Consider the following 13,203-nt stretch of genomic DNA (forward strand, 5'->3'; position numbering starts at 1 on the left):
GCTTCTTGGTAAAAGAAGCAGTTTTTTAGGGAGTGTCTTAAAGGGGGAAAGTAAAGACAGGAGGCCAGGAGATTCACAGAGGGAATTCTAGAGCTTAGAGTCTTGGCAGCTGATGGCACAGCTGCCGGTGATGGAGCAGTGCAAATCCAGGATATCCAAAGGGCCAGTATAAGAGAAGTATGAATATGAGTCACAGGACTGAAAGGGGTTTAGAAGTAGGAAGGGGCACAGTAATGGAGGGATTTGAAAATATGGAAATCTGAAGCTGAAGTGTTGTTTAATTGGGAAGCAATGTACGTCAGTGAGCAGGCATGATGCCTGAACAGAACCTGGTGTCTTTTAGGGCAAGGGCAACAGTTGTGGATAATGTTCAGTTCACAGAAGGGAGAATGCAAGAAACTGGCTAGGAGAGTGTTGGAATAGCCAAGACTTGAAGTACCAAAGGCATGGATGAGATTTTCAGCAAAAGATGGGTTGAAACACTGGGTGAGGTGACAGCGATGCAAGTAGACATCAGGAAAAATGCACTTACCCTATAGAGGAGGTACAATGAAAATTCAGCAAATTTGTCATAGAATTGTCCTGCAAGAATAATTTAATCTTTTACAAGATGTAGGTGTTGCTAACTGGGCGTGCATTTATTGCTCCGACCTGCCTACACTGAGAGGAGTATTGCTAGAATATGCTGCAGCCCATGTACAGAGTATTCTAGACCTGTGTTTCCTGGAATTTAGAAAGAACGAGGTGATCGGTCGTAAGTTCCTTCAGGAGCTTGACAGTGTAGATGAGAAAATATGGTTTCTGGCTGGGGATTCCAAAATATGGAGGCACAGTTTCCAAAATATGGAGGCTGCTTATTTAGCACAGGAGTCAGGAAAAAAATGTCTTTGCTAAAAGGGTTTTCAATCTTTGCATTTCTGTACTCCTGATGGCTATGAGTGCTCCGTTATTGGGTGGGTTCAAAGTTAGAAATCACACAACACCAGGTTATAGTACAACAGGTTTATTTGGAAGCACTAGCTTTTGGAGTGCTGCTCCTTCATAAGATAGCTGTGGAACAGGATCATAATACACAGAATTTATAGCAAAAGATCACAGTGACATGCATGCAACTGAAAGGATATATTGAATAAACCTAGATTGCTGTTTAGGTCTTTCATCTTTTAGAATGTATTGCAGGTTTTGGTTCATTAATATGTAAATCTCGTACTTCTTTCAAATCCCATTCTTGAGGTAACGTAAGGTTTTATTAAAAAAAGTGACATCTTAGCTTAGACAATGCATTAAAGGTGTGAGGTTTGAGTCTGTCTGTATCCCAATCTTGAGTGAGATCTGTGTCCAAGGTAGGAATTTATACAATGGTACATGGATTGCCTGCCTGCAGATTGCGTGCATTTTGAAGAAAGTAGAATGTATCCGCAATTACAATTCTGCAAATGCAAATTCACCCCATAGACTTGTAGGTGTGTGTGTGTTTATGCGCGCACTTGTTGGGGTGTATATGTGCGCCAGAGAGAGCGTGTGCATGAGAGAGGGTCTGCGTGAGTATGTAAGAGTGTGTGTGTGTGAGTGTATAGAATGGTGGGGTCACCTGTAGTGTGACATGAACCCAAGGTCCTGGTTGAGGCCATCCTCTTGGGTACCGAACTTGGCTACCAGCCTCTGCTTGGCCACTCTGTTGTTGTGTATCCAAAATCTGCTTTGGAGGATGGTCGGCCGATGATCTGAGGCTGAATGTCCTTGATCGCTGAAATGTTCCCTGACTTCGAGGGAACATCCCTGTCTGTTGCGCCTGCTTGGTCTTGTCAGTGTACTATGCCTCAGGGCATCCTTGTCTGCAGTGTTTGAGAGACAACATTGGCAGAGTAATACGAGTACCTGCCGCATACATGGTGGGTGGTGTTCCCACGTGTAACCGTAGTATCCATGTTGACACTATGACATGTCTTGCAGTGGTTGCTATGACCGGGTTCTGCAATGTTGTGGTCGATGTTGCCCTCAAGGCTGAGCGGTTTGCTGCGAACAATGGTGTCTTTAAGGTTTGGGGGTTGTTTTAACGTGAGAAGTGGAAGTGTGGGGAAGGTCTTGGCGAGGTGCTAGTCCTCATCCATAATATGCTGAAAAATGTGTTGCTGGAAAAGCGCAGCAGGTCAGGCAGCTTCCAAGGAGCAGGAGAATCGACGTTTCGGGCATAAGCCCTTCTTCAGGAACCTGCTCCTTTGATGCTGCCTGACCTGCTGCACTTTTCCAGCACCACATTTTTCAGCTCTGATCTCTAGTACCTGCAGTCCTCACTTTCTCCTCTTCCATAATATGTTGCACAATCTAGTACTTCCAAATAAAGCTGTTGGTCTATAACCAAGTGTTGTGCAATTTTTAACTTTGTCCACCCCAGTCCAACATTGGCACCTCCACATTATAAGTATCCTCAAGACAGAGGTAACCAGTTCCTTGGGGAGTGGGCAAGTTAAAGGCATGTGGGGATTTTGCAAGAGGGTGGACTTGAGGTGGTCATGACCTTGTTAATTGGTGGAGAAGACCGAAGGAACTTGATGATTTACTCCTGCTCCTTTTTCATACAAACAGAAAAGATATGAAGACCTACTTTAACTAACAGCAAGTATATGCAGTGCGTCTTAAGAGGTTGGAATCAACAACTTGCACTTACATAATGCGAGACAGCCCTCTGCATTTGCAAGGATGGTTGTTGAGCAAAATCTGACACAAAAATATACCATGGCAGGTGACCAAAGAAGTCATTTTAAAGATTATCTTAAGGATAGAGGCAGAGAGAAATGGGGACAGAACTCCAGAGCCTCTGGTCTAGATGGCTGACAGAACATCCACCAGTGCAATGGAAGTTGAGGATGTGCAAGAGGCTGTGCTGTCTGGTGGAGACAGATACATTCACAGCATTTCAAAAGCATCTGGATGAGTACTTAAAATGCCAGGGCATAATAAGCAGTGGTCCAAGTGCAGATAAATGAGATTAGTTTAATTTTGTGTTTGTTGGTTGTGTCCTAGATGGTGGTAGAGTAGGATGCTCCAGCCAGAGGTCCTCTGCTCGCCAGTCCCTCTCCCTTTCTCCTTTTTAAAAATCCCTTCTTGTAGCTTTTCTTTTTCCCCCCCATCCTACCTCGAGAGTGGAGTTGAGTGAAGTGAGTGCGGGGCGGAGAAAACGGATGATTCCTGGAGCGGTGGCAGAGCAAATCCTGGATAGAGGCTGGCACTTAGAGGCAGCGTGGTCTTGTATTTTGGGGCATGCAGGTCTGCTCTGGAACTTAAGTACTCATGGTCACTTATTATCATTCTGGACTTCTTAACTGTTTTGTGCTCATCCACATTCTTTTTTTACACTGTAAAAACACGATATGTTTTTAACTCTAAGATGTGTACCCAGGTACTTATACCTAGGATGGTGCCATAAAGGTGGCCATTGCAAAATCTTTTCTTGTACTCCTGTACCTGAGTACATGTGACAGTAAGGACATTCCGTTCTGTTCTATTCTAATTTATTCTGATAGAAATATGGTTGGCCTGTTTCCATGCTGTATGACTGAGGTCTCCATGATGCTGTGGGTATATGCTTTGGCTCAGATGTAACACTAAGGTTGCAAACAGCTTGGTTCAGCCTCAGACTGTTGCCAGATAAAGGGATGGAATTGATGTCTTGCAAACAGATTGTGTCTAGTTGATAAGGACACCTCTGTGAATTTCAGTGCTAAATCTCTGTGAGGTATCTGGGTAGCAAAATGATTAATTGGACAGCAACTTTTGCATTTCTGAAATTGTGTGCAAGTGTGACTTCTGGTTGTTTGATTTATTCCATTATCACGGTGAGCATTGCAAGCGTGACTGTTGTTCTCAACACAAATTCTGGGGTCGAGTCTAGAGGGAAGCATTCTGTAAGGATCCATTTCGTAGACTGCAAATAAAAAACGAGAATTTATGGGATAGGTATAGAATTGGTTAGGGATTTGTTTCAGAGGTAGGAGGTTATAGATGCGTATTAAATTTGTGATAATGCTGCTTCTCCAGAATCTATACAGGAAGCTTAATTTTGCATTATTTTTATAAACAATCCAAATGAAAGGACTAAGAGGCCATATACTGACAGCTCCAAGTTTGCAGCATAAATAATATGAGAGCTGATAATTTCAAAGGGGCATTGACATATTAAGTGAGTAGAGAAAACTGTGACACGTGAATTCAAAATGGGTTTTGAGGTAACCTACTTTATACTGGAAGAAAGTTGAATACAATTCTAAATGCTGAGAAGTCAGATTCTATGGGAGAACAGTGATAATTGTGGGTCCTTGTGCAATCATTAACAAGCTCTTGGAAAGTAATGGGGGAGAAAAAAACCCAAAAGGTCATTAGAATACTAGCATTAACAAAAGGGAACTGGAATACAGAGTGGAAATTTCATTATATTTAGTGTGACCTAATTTTTAAATTCTGGGCACTGCAACTCAGCAAGGATATCTTAGGCTTTGTCAGGTTGCAGCTCAGAATGATAAGATATAGAGATAAATTGTGAAGACAATTTGAGAGGACTAGCTTCTGTTCTTTGTGTACGGAAGATTAAACAGTAATTAATTGTGTTCAAAATGATCAGAGTCAATCCTGTAGACAAAAACTATTTTCTGTGGTGATCAGTATGGAACAAGAGTATGGACCTCTAGATTTGGAGCTAGAACATTGTGTTGATATCAGAAAGCATTTCTTCTCTCAAAAGGCGATGGAAATGTAAAACTCCTTTTCTAAACGGTATTGAGGGTTACGGAACCAAGATGGGTGGTTAGAATGAAGATACACTTTAGTTATGGCCAGTGTTGAGAATATTTGTAGCTCAGATTGAGGTTCTGGATGTAGGCTTGCTCGCTGAGCTGAAAGGTTCATTTTCAGATGTTTCGTCACCATACTAGGAACGTCCTAGGACAAGTCAAATAGAGAGACGCACGAGAATTCCCAGAAGCATGGCATTTAACAAACAGTGACTTGGATCCCATTTACCACCCCCTGAGAAAAAGAACAGGAAATGACATCACCATAGGAAATGACATCACCAACCCAAGGAAATCTAAACACATGACTAGAAAGAGGGCCATACCACCAGGGCTTCATCTGAAGGCTCACTGATGATGATGATGATGATACCTAGTGTGATGACGAAACATCTGAAAACGAACCTTACAGCCCAGTAAGTAAACGTACATCCACATTAGTCATGGTCTAGTTTAATGATGCTTAGTACTGTTTCTGTATTCTTGCATTTACTAACTATTTGTAAGCTTGGCTGTCCTCTTGTAGCAATGTTTGTAACAACTTTCTGCCAACCTTCACAAGCTTTATCTTCCGCCTCTCAGAGCAGTGATTGATATTCTGTTTCTCTCTGTTTTAAGAAAGGATTAGTCTGTCTTTGTCCTTGTTCTTGTCAAAGATTTTAATTAATTGGTTCTGATAATGTTAATTACTATTTTCTCTTCTTTTCAATTCCTTTCAGTTCTTTGCTGTCGATCCAAGGTTATTTGCACATCAATGCTCTCTTTCCTTTGTTGGTTGAATGTGTTCTTTCACTTTTCTTTGAAAGTTACTTGTTCAACAAGGTATTGTAGAGTAAAATGAATGGAAGATGAGAGGGCTTGTTTTGTTTTCTTTGCTGCACTTGTCCCACCAGCCCCTTGGCCACTTGATCAGGAGCCAACCAAAATGTTATTATCAAACAGTTTTTCTTTCATTCAGAAGCCACATGCTCTATGTTGAGATATGAAGAAATTACAGAAGATGTAGAAAAGAGTTCTCACAAGTTGGCTGGAGAAATAGAATTAGGAGAAAGTCAGTGAATAAGCAGTGGCAGACATTGAAGTAAAACTTTATTTCAGTTAAAAGGAGGACTTGCTGAGCATTATGTTTGTGTGATGTTCCTACTCTTGGAGTCAGGGGGACAGAAAGCAGGAAAGTATAGGCCACTAAGCCTAATGTCTATTATTGGGAAAATGCTAGAGTTCCTTTATTAAAGAAGGAATAACAAAACATTTAGAAAATCTTTAACATAATCATAGTCAACATGGTTATGTGAAAGATAAATCATGTTTGATAAATTTGACAGTTCTTTCAGAATAGAACATCTAAGTTGATAAAGTGGAACAGGTAGATGTAGTGAATGTGAATGTGAATTTGCAGAAGGCTTTTGATCAGCTGCTACATAATAGCTTATTGCATAAGGTAGGAACTGACAGTATTAGGGATAATGTTAGCATGGATTGAGGATTAGATAAAACAGAAGACAGAGTCAGGGTTACTAGGTCATTTTCAGGTTGGAAAGAGATAACTGGTGGAGTGCCACAAGAATCAATCCAAGCATCTCCATTATTTTCTGTTTACGTTAATGACTTGGAGGCAGAATCAGTGTGTAATACATCTACATTTGTTGATAATGCAAAATAGGTGGGTGGGCTTGTTGTGATGAGGCGATAAGAAATCTACAAGGGGGTTTAGACAGGTCAAGTGAGTGGGCAAAGGCTTGGCATGTAGAACTTAATGTGGAAAAGTGTGTGGTCATACATTTTGGTGGGAGGAATGAAAAGGCAAGCTGACATTTAAATGGAGAGAGGAAATGTGCAGTGCCAAGGGGTGTGGCTGTTCTTGTACAAGTAACTCAAAAAGTTAACTTGCAGTGCAGCGAGTGGTTAAAAAGACAAGTGGAAATTTGCCTGTTATTGCTGGGAGTGGGGAGGAGTTTGGAAATAGTCAAGTCTTCATACAACTGCGCAGGGTTTTGCTGAGGCAACCCTGGATTACTGTGTAAAGTTATGGTTTCCATATTTAAGAAAGGATGTACAGGCATTGGAGACAGTACAAAAGAAATTCACAGGGCTGATTCCAGAGATAAAGGGTTTGATTATCATGAATGGCTCAACGGGATTGGGCTTTTACTCACGAGAATTTCAAAGAATGAAGGGGGATCCTATTGAAACATACAAGATTCTGAGAGGTTTGACAGGGTAGAAGTTGAGAAGATGTTTCTGGTAGTTGGGAGGAACCTCAAACTAGGGAACAGTGAGTAATGTGGCTGTGGTTTTATATGGTCCCAGTTTCGTTTTGAGAGATTGAACAAGCAGTCTATGATAAGGTAAATAGCTTGTGAGACCTTAGGTTTTTTTTGGAAAGATTGGCACAATAAAAGCAGGATGGGTGTGGCCAGCTCTCTCAGGAGTTTAGTGTTTTTATTAGCTTTAATCAGTTACTGTTGGAGACTCAGCAGGGTTGGAGGCTGCTACTCTCTCTCTTCGCTTAATAGTTTCTCTTGCTCTTTCTCTCCCTGCTGTTGGATCGCATGTGAGACAATTTGTTTCTGACTTTGTCTTTTTGCCAAGCGAGTATGTTTATGGAGTGTTACTATATTGGAACAGTTAATTAGTAAGGTTACAATGATCGTGGGAGATCATATTACTTCAGTCTTATGATCACTGTCTCCCAAGAGTTCCTTCATCTGAAGCTTCCTTATCCAATCTGCCTCATTGCACAACACTAGCTCCCGAATTGACTCTTCCTTAGTGGGCTCCACCACAAGATGCCCAAAGAGCCATCTCATAGATTCCACAAATTCCTTTTCTTGCGATCCACTACCAACCTGGTTTTCCCAGTCTACCTGCATATTGAAATCCCCCCATGATCTCTGGAACTTTACCTTTCTTACACATCTTTTTCTATCTCCTGTATTTTTTTTTTACATCCCACATCCTGATTACTATTTGGAGGCCTGTACATAACTCCCATTATGGCCTTTTTTAACCTTTTCAGTTCCTCAATTCTACCAACACAGATTCTACATTATCTGACCCTGTCATTTCTTGCTATCAATTATATTTCATTTCTTACGAATAAGACAACCCCAACCCCTCTGCCCACCTTGCCTGCCTTTTCGATTGGATGTATATCCTTCGATTTTTAACTTCCTGTCCTGATCCCCTTGCAGCCCCATGAGACCATAGGAGCAGAAATTAGGCCATTCAGCCCATCGAGTCTGCTACATCTCAGTGATACCCACCACATAATTCTGCCAATTTCAATCTGCGCCACACGCTCATTTACCTTATTTTATATACTGCGTGCATTCAGATACAATACCTTCAGTCCTGTATTTACCATCCCCCTTCTTATTGTCATCTCTTTATTCAATGTGCTTGAAGTTATATTGCTAACCTGTTCAAAACGTTATGTCCTATCGTGTATTATGGAGACTTTAATAACTTCTCCTGCGTTCTCCTTTCTTGTCATTTTTTTCATACTTTTCCATGCAATTGAATCCACCCCCACAGACTTTAACCTGCTGCTTTGACCATTATGCTTCTTGGAGTTTTACCCTTCTTCCCATCCCACCTCCCGCGCCCCCCCCCCAACTTTCTTGTTGACCACACTATTTATCCTTTTCACTAGAACGCTGGTCTCAGCTCGGTTCAGATGGAGACTGTCCCAGAGTACAGATCCTTGCTGTTCCAATACTGATGCCAGTGCCCCATGAAATGGAAGCCCTCTTTCTTGGACCACTCCTTTAGTCACATGTTTACATCCCTTATTCACGCGTCCCTATACCAATTTGCATGTGGCTCGGGTAGTAATCCGGAGTTTATAACTGTGAGAAACGAAGCTCACTCACTTCAATAATTTCAGTCCGAGACAAGATCTGAATCAGTAGTGTCATTTATTTCGCTATTGCAAGAGGGGTGTGGTGTCTACTCTGTACAAAGGCAGTCACTAGTACACAATTTATGTAATTTGTTTCCCTTCTCTCCTCCCATTGCTCCTCCCCTGTTTACATCTCCCACTTCTCTAAGACCGGCACCCATTACTCTTGTTCATCTCTTGTCTTATCTGGCCTTGTCTGTGACATAATGCTTATTTCTGGCCTCACCACGCCATTTGACCACCTCCCTCTGTGGGCCATTGTTAGGTATATCTTCCTTCACTACCATCCATTGCATAAGTAATTATGATTGCAGAAGTAACACTAATTTACCTATATCCCACAATAACTCTTGAGGATCTATTCTTCAATTTAGTTCTTACTGCCTGATAGTCTCCAAGAAGGTCCCCTTTCCTCGCTTTGTCTATATTGTTTAGTCCTGACATGGACCACAACAACTGAATCCTTCTCTTGCTCTCTCTCTGATATGCTTTCAAGTCAGTCATGGACCTCCCTCACCCTGGAACCAGCAGGCAACATATATTGTGTGGGATGCTTGATCCTGCTTAGAAAGGTTGTGATCTGTACCCCTGATTTCAGGATCCCCTACAACTTGTCTTTTTCCTTCCCAATCCCCCTTGAATTGTCTCCTGCAACAAGATACAGTGCTCAGCTGGCTTATCCTCTCCGCAGCTCTGTTCCTCATCCACACAGAACAAGTACCTTGGACCTGTTGGGCAAGATCAAGAGCTGGGACTCCTATTTCTGAATACAGAATTCATCTCACTTGCAGTCTCGCCTTCCTGTCCCTGACCACTGATCGAATTTAAGGTACTTATGTTATGGACTAGGCCAGACTACTCAAAACATTCTTAAGCAAGCAGCCGAGACCATAACTTTGCAATTTCGGGGCGGCATGGTGGCACAGTGGTTAGCGCTGCTGCCTCACAACGCCAGAGACCCGAGTTCAATTCCCACCTCGGGCAACTGTCTGTGTGGAGTTTGCACATTCTCCTTGTGTCTGTGTGGGTTTCCTCCGCGTGCTCTGGTTTCCTTCCACAGTCCAAAAATGTGCAGGTTAAGTGAATTGGCCATTCTAAATTGCCCGTAGTGTTAGGTGAAGGGGTAAATGTAGGGGAATGGACCTGGGTGGGTTGCTCTTTGGAGGATCGGCGTGGATTTGTTGGGCCGAAAGGCCTGTTTCCACACTGTAAAGTAATCTAAACATATTTCAATTTGTTTCAGTAAGTGTACAGTGAAGATTGCCCGGAGTGAGGTAGCTAAGTTGACTACCAGACAAAAATTTATTCACAAGGTTACACAATGAAACACGAAGAACAGAATAAAGAACACCTACGGAACTCAGTCTATCCAAATTAGACTTAATTATGATGTTCTGAATATACACAACAGTCCAAATAAGCAAACCCCTTTAAAATACAGTACAAAAAAGGGTCAGATGCTTACAGGTTGAAGTTAGAAGGTAAAGAAGAGTTTCCACACAGCTCACTGTTGAACTCCCAACTAGTTCTGGATGGAACTAAACTGCTCAGCTAGAGAGCTGATCACTCTCCTTTCTTTATATAGGTCATTTCTAAAATATGACCACTCTAGCCTGAAGTCTCATCTGTTTACATTGAAACAAAAAAGTCTCTCAATACTCTTTAATCTCTGTACCAAACCAGTCTGATTGGAGGCCAGCCTGTTTTATTACCCCTTTTGAAAAATATCAAGGACAGAGTATCCTTGAGCCAAGGAACTGCTTTTAGAGAAAAAAGGACTAGCTTTGTGACACTTAATCTACCAAGTGTTAACCGCAATCTGAAACAAAGTGTGCAGGTAACTCTTTCCCCCTCCCAGATGTCCCAGGCTCAGACTCCAGCTCATCAATTCTAAGCCGAAGTTCCTCCAGCAACCAACTTGTATGCCAGGAGGAGTGGGTAAACAAATTAAAATTTTAAGGGATAGGGGAGCATCTCAGTGTTTGGTGAGAGATGTGATATGTAATTCAGGAGTATTGCCAGAAAAAGTGTTAATGTATGGAATTCACGGTGAGACAAGATGTTTTCCATTATATAAAGTTAGTCTGATAGAATGGTTGGTGGTTGGTGTACTAGAGAAACTGTTAGTTTCAGGAATACAATTTGTCCTTGGTAATGCTGTAGCTGGATCATAGATGGGAGTGATACCTACTGCACTTGAAAAGCCAGTGGAGAATCAGGCAACTGAGGTAGTACAGGAAATATATCCTGGGATTTCTCTTAACTGCGTGGTAATATGGTAACAAAATCAAAAAATAAAGATAAGGATGTTGAAGTACAATTATCAGAGACTATGTTTGATCAAATTGTTGAGAAAAAAAACAAGACTTGGTAGATTAAGTGTCATAAAGCTAGGCAGGGGACAAAGTGGATAATTTTATTGCAGAGAAATTAACAGAATTGCAACAGAAAGATGAAAAAGTAAAGCAGTTGTATCAAAAAATCATACAAAGAAGGATCAGAGCGTATCCTAGAATGTTACTTTCTTAAAGACGTCATCTTAATAAGGAAATTGAGACCACCACATATTCAGGTGAATGAGAAATGGGCAGAAGTTCATCAAGTTGTATTATCGGTGGGCTGTAGAAAGGAAGTATTGCAGGTAGCACATGAATTACCAGTAGAACCTCATTTGGGTGCAAGGAAAACTTGAGCCAAAATACAAAAACCTTTTTATTGGCCTGGACTGTGTAAGGATGTGGTTGAATTTTGCTGGACATATCACATGTGTCAGGTAATTGTAAAAACTCAAGCAGCAATAAAACCAACACCCTTAATACCCCATTCCCTCATTTGGGGAATGTTTTACAAGGGTCTTAATTGATTGCATAGGACCCCTACCCTTTTTTTTAAAAAAAGGTATTCAGTTTTTGGTGACCATAATGGATGTGCCAGTTATATTTTCAGAGGCCATTTCCATAATGCAGTATCATCCCTAAAAGGATTGTAGAGGATTTAAGCTAATGTTTTTATTAGTTACAGACTACCCACAGATTGAATCAGATCAAGTGTCAAACTTTACATTGAAATTATTCAGGGAAGTTATGGATAATTTAGGAATAAAACATTTCAAATCCACTGCGTACCATCCAGAATCACCGGGCGCATTAGAACAGTGGCATCAAATGTTAAAGACCATGTTGAGGGCTCATAGTCAAGACTATCCAGGGGACTTGCATAAAGGAATTCCATTTGTATTTTTTGCAATTAGGGATGGACCAAATTAATTTAGCAAAGTTAGTTCCTTCCATTTGAATTAGTTTGGGCATGAAGTGAGAGGACCACTGACATTAAGGAGAAATTGGTGAGTCAGAGTTCAAAGACCACATATTTGGACTAATGTGTCAAATTTTAGACACAGATTAAATAAATTGTGTGGGTTGGCTAAACACAATTTAAAGATAGCACAGCATGTAATGAAACAGGAAGCAGACAAGAAGTCAAAAATTTTTAATTTACCTGGTAGAGGTAAAGTGTTTATGTTACATCCAGTGTTGAATGAACCTTTTAAAAGCAAGGTTAATGGGTCTTATTAAATTGAAAGGAAATTGAGTGACTGAGGTGAATCATTTGATAAGAATGTCAGATAGAAAGAAGTGTCATGTAAATATTCTCAATGTTTTTTGATAGAGAAGGAAAACAAAAGGAGAATGTGGTGCTGATTACAACACCAAACCAGTGAAGAACCAGTTCAGATGATTCTAATTGGACATTGTACGATTTAAGTTGAGGAATGAGGAATTTATTAAAACTTGGGATAAATTATTGAGTTACCTTCCAGAGGAAAATTGAAATAGTTTGAAAGATTTCTTGCAATCACGAGGGGATATATGTGATATTATGCTGCGCAGTACAGGTCATTCTGTTATAACTCATTTCGTCAATGTGGATTTGCTGTAACGCGTTTGACAAATTGGGGATGCTGTTTCTACAGTGCAAACTTTTAAAACGTGTTATAATGCAATTACAGCAATAACAACTTAAATGCTGTTTCTAAAGCATGATTTTTCTAGAATGGGGGCTTGCACAAGAATGCAACCATCGTGTTATAGAAGAATGAACTGTACTAATCTAATTGATGTAGAGATAAGAAATGGTATTCCAATGAAATGGCATCCTTAGACCTAGTGCTTTGTAGTTGACACTGGTTCAAAAGGAGATTGACCGCATACTCCAAGACAGCATAGTGGAAGTGAGTTGCAGTAACTGGAACTGACCTATTGTAATGGTGCCAAAACCCAATAGTACCCAATGATTATGTGTGGGCTATTTGTAAAGTCAATGCAGTTACAAAGTCTGTTTCATATCCTATTCCATGTTTGGAAATCTGTATTGAGAAGCTGTGACAAGCAGCTAATGTTTCTAAGTTACACTTCCTCAGAGGATACTGGCAAGGACCTTTATCATGATACTGAATGGGCTATATGAATTCATGCCATTGGTATAATAAATGCATAGCCACATTTCAAAGAC

General features: G+C 40.8%; 1 protein-coding gene across 5 annotated transcripts in view; it reads left to right on the plus strand.

Moving 5' to 3' along the window:
* Positions 1 to 13,203, plus strand: part of LOC122555275 (NXPE family member 3-like) — a 53,429-nt gene that overhangs the window by 10,987 nt on the left and 29,239 nt on the right. For 2 of the 5 annotated variants that reach the window (XM_087992690.1, XM_087992687.1), the window contains 2 exons: positions 4,929 to 5,203; positions 9,383 to 9,520. The exons of 2 other annotated variants lie outside the window; for them this stretch is intronic. The gene's annotated coding sequence lies outside the window, so the exon portion shown is untranslated. The remainder of the gene's footprint in view (positions 1 to 4,928; positions 5,204 to 9,382; positions 9,521 to 13,203) is intronic. One more of the 5 variants, XM_087992689.1, reaches the window with a different exon arrangement.

Source organism: Chiloscyllium plagiosum, unplaced genomic scaffold (genome assembly GCF_037043375.1).
Source record: "Chiloscyllium plagiosum isolate Xiang-an unplaced genomic scaffold, Cpla_swu_hap1 HiC_scaffold_12, whole genome shotgun sequence".
Taxonomy (NCBI): domain Eukaryota; kingdom Metazoa; phylum Chordata; class Chondrichthyes; order Orectolobiformes; family Hemiscylliidae; genus Chiloscyllium; species Chiloscyllium plagiosum.